The sequence below is a fragment of the Leucopleurus acutus genome (genome assembly GCF_964270905.1).
Source record: "Leucopleurus acutus genome assembly, chromosome: 12".
NCBI classification, from domain to species: domain Eukaryota; kingdom Metazoa; phylum Chordata; class Mammalia; order Artiodactyla; family Delphinidae; genus Leucopleurus; species Leucopleurus acutus.
Genome location: NC_139154.1, coordinates 42833999 through 42843696, shown reverse-complemented (window position 1 = coordinate 42843696; position 9698 = coordinate 42833999). Strand labels below are relative to the sequence as shown.

At 37.3% G+C, this 9698-nt stretch overlaps 1 protein-coding gene across 3 annotated transcripts in view; it reads left to right on the top strand.

Annotated features, from left to right (window-relative positions):
• The first annotated feature begins 1903 nt into the window (after positions 1-1903).
• The window catches only part of LDAH (lipid droplet associated hydrolase), a 94648-nt gene continuing 86853 nt past the window's right edge, over positions 1904-9698 (top strand). The window contains exon 1 of one of the 3 annotated variants that reach the window (XM_082851842.1): positions 1904-2085. The gene's annotated coding sequence lies outside the window, so the exon portion shown is untranslated. Of the gene's footprint in view, positions 2086-2329; positions 2344-9698 lie in introns of those variants that run through there. The other 2 variants (XM_082851840.1, XM_082851841.1) reach the window with 2 other exon arrangements.

The window sequence follows — 9698 nt, the reverse complement described above, 5'->3', positions numbered from 1 at the left end:
GGGTTGCCTTTGAGTCCTCTGTGCCTAGAAGAGTGTTTGGAATGTAATAGGTAGTCAATAAACATTGAATGAGTAATGAGAGTCTAAAATTCTTGTAATAGGTGAAACTGTTTCAATTTCATTTATTGTTTTTAAATCAGTATACAATGGTCTAATTTTATAGCCATGTCTGCTTGTAGTAGACACCTTTGTGGAATGTTTGCCTGCTCACTAAAATACCCTTAACTGTAGCAGAGGGTCCCTGTCTACAGGGTACAGTATGACCCCTAGTGCTTGTTACTGATGATTGGACAACTGCTGACAACCAGACCCAAGATGAGGCAATCAGAAAGTCTCCCCTGAGTATTTAGAATTAAAAATCAAGAGCCTGAGAAAAAAGATCCTCTCTGTGTGGCTGTCCCTGTGTATCAATTAGGACAGGCTACATTGTAAGAACACCAAAAGTAACAACAGAGGTTTCTTTCTTTCTCCAAAGTATTCGTCACAGGATGGTCAATAGGCTTTATGTAGCAGCAGCTACTGCAGGACACAGGCTCTTGGGACAGACATCATTCAAATGTTGCCATCACCTCACCAGGAAAAAGTGAAGTTTTGGAGCATCTCACACAAGAAATCAACTGCTCAGCTGGAAGTGACACAGCATTCTCTTCACAACTCATTGGCCAGAATTACTCACATCCCCTTGGTCCCTCCCTTCCTCCACTCCCCACCCCTGAACTATAAGGGAAATGTGATCCTAATAAGTGCCTAGAAGGTAGAAAGTAGAAACTATATGAACAGCAAATAATATGGGGATAATAATACAGACTGGCCAAAGGTCTGGAAAGATAGATTAAAAAAAAAATGGAACCCCTTTGGTTAACTTTTCTGGCACAGCCTTATTGAATGAAATCAGAGACACAAATCACTTGAGCAATGCACCATAAATGCATATGCAAGAATTGAAAGAACTGCTGCATTTGAACCACACTCATCGGAATTTTGCACACATTGAGCTGTGCATTAGTAACGAGGGACAACACCTTGAACATACCATGTAATGTCACTGCAATGTAATCATTCACTTATTTTGTGCATTTGTCTATGTTTCCAGACTCTCTGGTCACACGTTAATACTGACTTCATTGGGGTTGCTGTGAGGATTAAAAATGAGTTGATTCATGACAAGCTCTTAGCACAGTGAGTGGCATCTTCTAAACTCATTGGGTTAACTATTATATTTAGGAAGTTAAGTGAAAGCAGGGAAGGTAATAAAGAAGTACTAGTCAACTTCCAACAACTGGTTGGAAGGTGGTGCCTATAAGAGGTACCAGTCAACTTCCAACAACTGGTTGGAAGGTGGTGCCTATCACTGACATGTTGAATGAAAAAGCATCAAGTCTTCTCCTCTATGTGTGGGGGAGATTACTGATTTGCCAGTTTACTAGTCCGCTTCGACCCCTGGCTATAAAACTACTTTGTTTTCTCTATTGCATTTTTGAACAGATATATGCCGCTCACCTATTACGTGCCAGGTGCTGAAGATGCCAACAGTTCGCAAGATGAATATGACCTTTGTCTTCATGCAGTTCGGATGTGGTAAGCTCGAAATACCTCTGGAATCGGCATTTTCAGCATTTTGCTAAAGGGCCGAGTAGCAGAGACTGGGCATATTAATGCTAATAAACAGGGCAACTGAGAACCAACTTGCCTGTGAATGTGGGGAAAGGAAGGGAAGAGATGCAACCAGTAACGTATGAAGGGAAACATGGGCATGGGGGAGAACTGGAGAAAGGGAAGCTGAAGTGTATCAAGGATGACTAAAACAAGAGGCGGATGAAATTCATATGAAAGGGAAGAGAAAGTTTCAGCGTAGCGACAGCTTCCCAGCGGTCTCGTTGGATCTGGGCCACAGGGCCTAACCCAGGGTGAAGAACCTCCCAAACCCCAACACACCACGTCTGGTAAAGGAACCAGTTCCCAGGAGCGGCGAGCGCCGCGCGGCGCGGCGCGGTGCTGTGACGTCAGAGGGAGGCGGGACTTCCCGTCCCGGTGACGCCTAACCAAGACGGCCACGGTAGAGCCAGCTGCCTTCTAGGCTGACAGGTGAGGACCTGCCTCCCACGCTCGGGGTGACTTTGTAGGAGAAAGGACGGCTGGGCAGGCACGCGGGAGCTGGAACCCTTCCTCTCTGTGGCTCCTCGCAGAGCCCGTGCTGTCCTTAGCCAAACGGCTGCGACCGCTCGGGGGTTCGGGGCCACTTTGGCCGGGAGCCCCTTTGGCTGCTTGCCCAGCGGGAACGTACCATTTGTTCTGCTAACTGTAGCCCGCCTGTGGAGAGTCTTATGGCGGCTCCTCTGGGGGGTAAGGTCCAGGACGTTGGGCGACTGGCAGGGCAGAAATGACTAAAAGTGACTAGAGTCTGGGCCGGGGACTCCAAAGGTCTGAGTTCTTGTACCAACCAAGCCTGTAGCCCTGGGCAAGTCACTCTCTTCCCTCCCTGGGTCTCAGTTTCCAACCTTGTCCATTAACGGGCTCTTTTGATTTGGAATCGAGTTTCTCATCAGGATCAACTTCCTCCCCCACGCCTCTCCCAAATTTGTTACACCAGGTATCCTTGAGAACTGACTCTTGCACCAATTTCTGAACTTGACACTCCCCTAGCCAGTCATTTGAGGTTCACTCTAGCTGCTGTAATATTTCTCCGAGGCGCCAAGGTCAAAACGGCGCTTGCTCCCTTGAATTTGGAGTGCAGCATTTTGGGGAAACAATTGCGGGTCTTGTTGCCTCTACTGAGTGCCATGCATCATGGTATTTTTCAGAAATAGTCTGTCTCATTTTTTCTCATGTATAAAATGGGGTACATTAGTAGCCACTTGATAAGATTATTTTATTAACTGAGATAATTCATACAACACTTGGAACAGTGCTTTATGTGTAATAAGCACTTAGTAAACATCAACTCTTAAAGAATGACCCGTACACTGACTTTCACAGCTCTCTTGAAGTTCTTTGCAGCAGACACCTAGTGCTCATGCTGCTTTTCATCCACACATAGGCCTTACTGTAAACTGTCACCCTTGGTTTTTTTTTATTTTTCTACACGAGACAGGTTGCATAATTCCTTTAAGATGCATCCAAGTTGTTGAGTGTGTCAATAGTTTGTTCCTTTTTATCGCTGAGTAGTATTCTATGGTATGGTTGTACCACAGTTGGTTTTACCATTCACTTGTTGAAGGACATTTGCGTAGTATCCACTTATGGGCTGTTACAAATAGAACTGCTGTGAATCTTTGCTTGAAGGTTTTTCTGTGAATATGTTTTCATTTCTCTAGGAAAAATGCCCAATAGTACAATTATTGTGTCATAGGGTGTGCATTTAGTTAATTCATGTGATCATATGTTTTTTCTTTAGCATCTTGATATGGTGGACTACACTGATTGATTTTTGAATGTTGAGTATACATGGAATAGATCCCACATAATTCTTCTTATACATTGCTAGATTCTATTTGTTAATATTTTGTTAAGGTATAGATATGAGAGGTATTGGTGTGTAGTTGTGTTTTGGGGGTTTATTTGGTTTGTTTCTTTGTTTGTTTTTTGGCCACACCGCATGGCTTGTGAGATCTTAGTTCCCCGACCAGGGACCAGGGATTGAACCAGGAACAGGCAGTGAAAGTGCCAAGTCCTAACCACTGGACTGCCAGGAAATTCCCGTGTAGTTTTCTTTTTTTGTACTGCCTTTGTCCAGTTTTGGTATCAGGGCAATAGTATTCTGTAGGGTCTTTAGTGATAACCCCTGTTTCATTCCTGATGTTAGTGATTTGCATCTTCTCTCTTTTTCAGTGGTGGTTTATTGATTTTATTGATCTTTCTCAAAGAACTAGCACTTTAATTTTTCTGTTTTCAATTTTATTGATTTTTGCTCCATCATTTTCTTCTCCTTGCTTTAGGTTTAATCTGCTATTCTTTTTTCTCGTTTCTTGATTATTAATTTGAGACCTTTTCTTGTTTCTAATGCTAGCATATAGTGCTATAAATTTCCCTCTCAGCATTGCTTTTGTTGCATCTCACAAATTTTGGTGTATTGTCTTTTCATTTCCATTGAGTTCTATGTATTCTTAAAATTTCCTTTGCAGCTTCCTGTTTGACCCATGGATTATTTAGAAATGTGCTCTTTGGTTTCCAAGTATTTGGAGATTTACCTGTTGTCTTTTCTGTTACTGATTTCTAGTTTTATTCCATAATGGTCAGAAACATAAGCTGTATGATTTTAGTTCTTTTAAATTTACGTTTGTTTTATGGCTCATGATGAGGTGTATCTTGGTGAATGTTCCATGGGCACTTGAATGTGTATTCTGCTGTTGTTGGATGTCAATTGCATGTCAATTATATCCTGTTGGTTGATGGTATTGTTGGGCTCTTCCATATATTATTGATTGTCTGTCTAGTAGATGTTTCCATTGCTAAAAGTTTCCAACTATAATTGTGGAATTTTCTGTTTCTCCATTTAGCTCTATTGGTATTTGATTTATGTATTTTGAATGTCTGTTGTTCAGTGCATATATATTTAGGATGTCTTCTTGGTGGATTAATCTTATCATTATGAAATGTCCCTCCTTGTTCAGTAATTTTCTTTGCTTTAAAGTCTACTTTATCTGATAGTTGCATAGCCATTGTTGCTTTTTTAAAATAATAATATTAGCGTGATATATCTTTTCCCATTCTTTTATTTGCAACCTACCAATGTCATTATGTTTAAAGTGAGTTTCTTTTAGGCAACATATAGTTAGGTCATGTTTCTTTTTAAATCCATTCTACCAGTCTCTGCCTTTTAACCAGTATAATTAGACAATTTGTATTTGAAATAATCATTGATATGTTAAGGCTTAATTCAGGCATTTTATTATTTATTGTTGTTGTTGGTTTCCTCTGTTATCATTTTTCTGTTTCTCTTTTCTTGCCTCCTTGTAGGTTACTTAAATGCTTTTTAGAATTTTATTTGACTTATTTACATTCTTGAGTATAGCTCTTAGTATACTTCTTTTTTTCATGGTTGCCCTAGGTATGACAGTATATATACATAACATCACACAGCCTACTTTTGTATTGACATTTTACTGCCTTAAGTGAAGTGTAGAAAACTCACTTACATTTACATCTTTTTACCCTTTCCATTTTTTAAATATAATTATCAGATTTCCTCTACATACACGGAATACCACATTAAACTTTTGCTTCAACCATGAAATATTATTGAAGAAGCTAATGACGAGAAACATAGTCCATTATATTTACCACTGCTTTTAACTATTCCATTGTTCTTTTTTATCTGAAGTTAAACCTTATTCACTTATTCCTTTCTGTTTGGAGAACTTCCTTTAAGAGATCTTACTTGAGAGGTAGATACGTTAGTGACAAATTCCTTTAGTTTTTCTTCATTTGAGAATATCTTTATTTCTCCTTCATTCTTGATGGATAGTAAGGATAGTTTTTTCTGGTAAGGAATTTGGAGTTGAGAGTTACTTTCCTTCAGCACTTGAAAAACATTCGCCACTTCTTCCTAGCCTCCTTGGTTTCTGATGAGAAATCTGCTGACATTCAAATTATTGTTCGCCTGTAGGTAATATGTCATTTCTCTCTGGCTGCTTTTTAGATTTTTTTCTTTGTTTTTAGTTTTCTGAAGTTTGACTATGATATGCTTTGTATTGTATTTCTTTGGTTTTATCCTATTTGGGGTTAACTCAGCTTCTTGAATCTGTAGGTTTTATGTGTTTTGCCAAATTAAAGAGGTTTTTATCGATTGTTTTTTATAACATTTTCAGCCCCATACTCTTTCTTCTATTTCCCTGGGACTCTGGTTATACAAACATTGGGCCATTTGTTATTTTCCTACCAGTCCCTGAGATCCTGCTCATTTTTTTTAAAGTCTGTTTTTGTCTTGTTTAGATTTAGTAAATTCTATTGATGTGTCTACAAGTTCACTGATCCTGTTCTGTCAATTTAACTCTGCTAGTGAACCCATCCACCAAGTTTTTAGAAATGTATTATACTTTTCAATTCTATAATTACATTTGGTTCTTACTTTTATAAAGTATTTTATTGTTTAAGGAGAATTACTTTGAATATCCCTGTAATTTCTGAGCAAAATTAATGATAGCTGTGGATTATTTGTGCATATAAACTAATCATCTTACTCAAGATTTTAATCTTCTCAGCAGAATTATTGCTTTAATTAGCAGAAGAAAAGTGAACACATGTAATTTTTCTCTCCTTGTTTCAGTCAGTTTCTTACTAGAAACCTAATAAAAGGGAAATGGAGAAGGAAATGAAGAAGGAAATTTAGGCCTTGGTAAATGGCAAATTGTAGTATCCCACTAGCAGGTGGAGTGGGAATTTTGGAATTCTAGAAAAAAGAAACCAAGAAGCAAAAATGAAATGAAAAATTTACATTTGCTTACTAAAACTTTTAAAGGAGTTTTGTGATATAGTTCCAGATTCAGAAAGCTCCCTCCTTTCCCCCTTTTTCCCTTGAATAACACTGACGATTTTAAGTACAACAGGTAACTTTCACTGGCCATACTTGAGATTTAGGTAATGTTGATTCTTGGTTTTATTGGTTCGATTTCTACCCTTACCAAATAATTAAAAATTAATCATGGACCCAATTGCCAGATTCATTGACATTATAGCACTGTGATTAAGAACGTATTTCCCAATAAGTATGAAAATTTAATATATGAAAAGGTGGGGAAAAGATGATTTTTAAAAATTAAATAGGATTAGCACAAGTAGCTCTCTATTGTAAGAAAAACAAAATTGAATTCTTATATAGATGGCTTAAAAGTTAAACTGTAAAAACTAGAATAATAAAAATTACAATAAACATCTAGGAAGCTATATGTTAAATATAGGAGTCCAGAAAAGGGTTAGTATCAGCAATATACGAAGTTGTCTCACAAACCAATAAGAAAATGATAACCCACTTGGAAGTCAGGCAAAGGATATGAATAGACAATTCACAGAAAAGGAAGTCCAGAAGGCCAGCAAACATGAAACGATATTCAAGTATACTAGAAGTCAGAGAAATACAAATTAAAGAGTGAGATATTTTATACCCAAAGACTACAAGAATTAAAAGTAATGGTACTGCTTACTGATGATAGGATTATAGTGTTTCCATTCCCCTCATCTTTAGCATCAGAATCCAAGTCATCTTTGTCACTTTCCCTTCCCTGGATTCCCTTACAGAATTATTACCAAGACTTCAGTCTCTCATTCACTCCTTTCCCACTCTTGCCCTTATTTCTTGCTTAGGTTATTTTGATAGCTTCCAAACTCTAGTGAAATCTTGTGTTTTCTCTGTCTTTCACAATCTTCTTAGTAATATAATTTGAAAGCATCTGCAGAACTAAAATCTTTGTTTAACCTATTTTGACAGATTGTGTTTTCCAAAGTTGGCCACAACAGTAACTCCCATACCACATACTATTCATATGATATGATAGTTCCCTTATTTAGAGAGGTCCATTTTGCTCCCCTTGCATATAGGTGAGCTTGTGGCTAACATGCAAGTAATGCTGTGTGACTTCTGAGACTAGGTCTTAAAAGGTGATGCAGTTTCAGTCTGTTCCTCTTGAGACAATTGCTCTTGGAACCCAGTTCTCATGCTCTGAACAAGCCCAAAATAGTCCATGTGGAGAGACCATACAGAGTGGACATGTATAGATATTCCTGGCCAGCAACCTATCTGAAAGCAGCATCAGTCATCAGACTTGTGAATAAAGATACTTCCAGAGGACTCTCACTTCCAGAGGACTCTCACTTCCAGAAGACTCTTGCCTCCAGTGAACATATCACACCCACCAGTGACCACAGGAGAAGCAAATAATAATAAAGATAAATAAAAGAAATAATAAAATTAAAAACCATAGTACAGCCCTCGTTGAGAGCAGTGGGAGAGGAGCGGCTGCCCTGAGTGTGGTCCTTGCCTGGATTTTGACACAGCAACTTTCTGTAGTGAGCACTTTGTATGAATTGTGGACTTCCTTTTCTCAAGTTGTGGGTATTTATTCTGTAATCTGTCTAGAGCACACATCGAAATCCAACTTCTAATAAACATAATGGTGCAATCCCCCTCGCCACCCACAGTAAAAAGTCTCCTCAGCTAAGGCCCCAGATATTACAGATTAGAGATAGGCTATTCTTGCTATGCCCTTTCTTAATTCCTGACCCACAGAATCCATGAGTATAATAAAATGGTTGTTTTAAGCCACCAAGTTTTGGAATAATGCAGCAGGCATAACTAGAACACCCATATAATGTATATAATCTTGGTGTTCGTGACTAATGACAGCTATCTTTCTTCCTATCCAATCTATATATATTTATTTCTCTTCTGTGTCTTATTACATTGGTAGAGACCTCAAGTACACTGTAGAATAGAAGTGTTGACAGCAGACTTCCTTGTCTTGATGTCAAACTCAGAGGTACCTTTAGTATTTCACCCTTAGTAAAATATCTACTGTAGGTTTTGTTGTTGTTGTTTTTGCTGTAGGTTTTTTATAGATTCTTAGATTGTATAAAAGATAATCCCTCTATTTCTTCTTTTTTAAGAGTTTTTTGTGACTGTATTGTATTTTATCAAGTGTATTTTCTATTGGTTGAGATGATTATATATCTTTCTCCTTTATTCTACTAATGTGTTACATTGATTACATTTTGAATGTTTAAACAACCTTGCATTTCTGATCTATACACAATTTGGTTGTCGTGTGCACCCTTTATGTATCACTGAATTTGGTCTCCTAATATTTTGAATAGAGTTTTTGCATCTATGTTTCTGAGAGAGGTTGTCCCATATGTTTCCTTTCTTATAATGCCCTTGTCAGGTATTATACCAAGGGTTTACTGGCCTCATAAAATGAGTTGATAAATGGGCACTCTTTTTCTGTTCTCTGGCCAACTCTGTAAGATTGGTATTATTTCTTCCTTAAATGTTGACTCTCATCTGAACTAGGAGTTATGAATTCAATGTCTGCTGGATATAGGACTATAAAGATGTTTCTAGCCTTTTTGTGTTTGTTTCAGAATTTGCGCACATCAAATTTATTGGCATAAAGTTCCTCATAATATTCTTTTATTATCTTTTTAATGTCCATAAAATCTGGAGTGATTTCTTCTCTTCACTTCTTATATTGGTTATTTGTGCCCTTTTCCTTGATGTGTCTTCTCAGGGATTTGTTTATTTATTTATAGGTCTTTTCAAAGAGCAAACTTTTGGCTTTGTTAATCTTTTCAAATGTAAACTTTCTTTTCCTATCCCATTAATTTCTATTTTTTGTTATTTTACTTTTTCTCTTTTATTTATTTGGATTCATTTAGTTTTTCTAACTCCCTAAGATAGATAGTTAGATCCTTGATTTCCAGCCTTTTTTTCCTACTAGTTTAGAAAATATTTTAGAAAGTATTTTAAGACTTTAAATTTTCTTGCATTCATGCCTTTGTCTGTATCCTGTACATTTTGATATATCATATTTCATTATTTGTTTCATTATTCTATTCTAAATTGCATTGTGATTTCTTCTTTCCCTCATCAGTTATTTAGAAGTATATTGCTTAATTTCCAAAAATTGGCAGATTTTCTTATTATTTTTGTTATTTATTTTTGCCTTAATTCCACTGTGGTTAGAGAACATCCTCTATATTATTTCAGT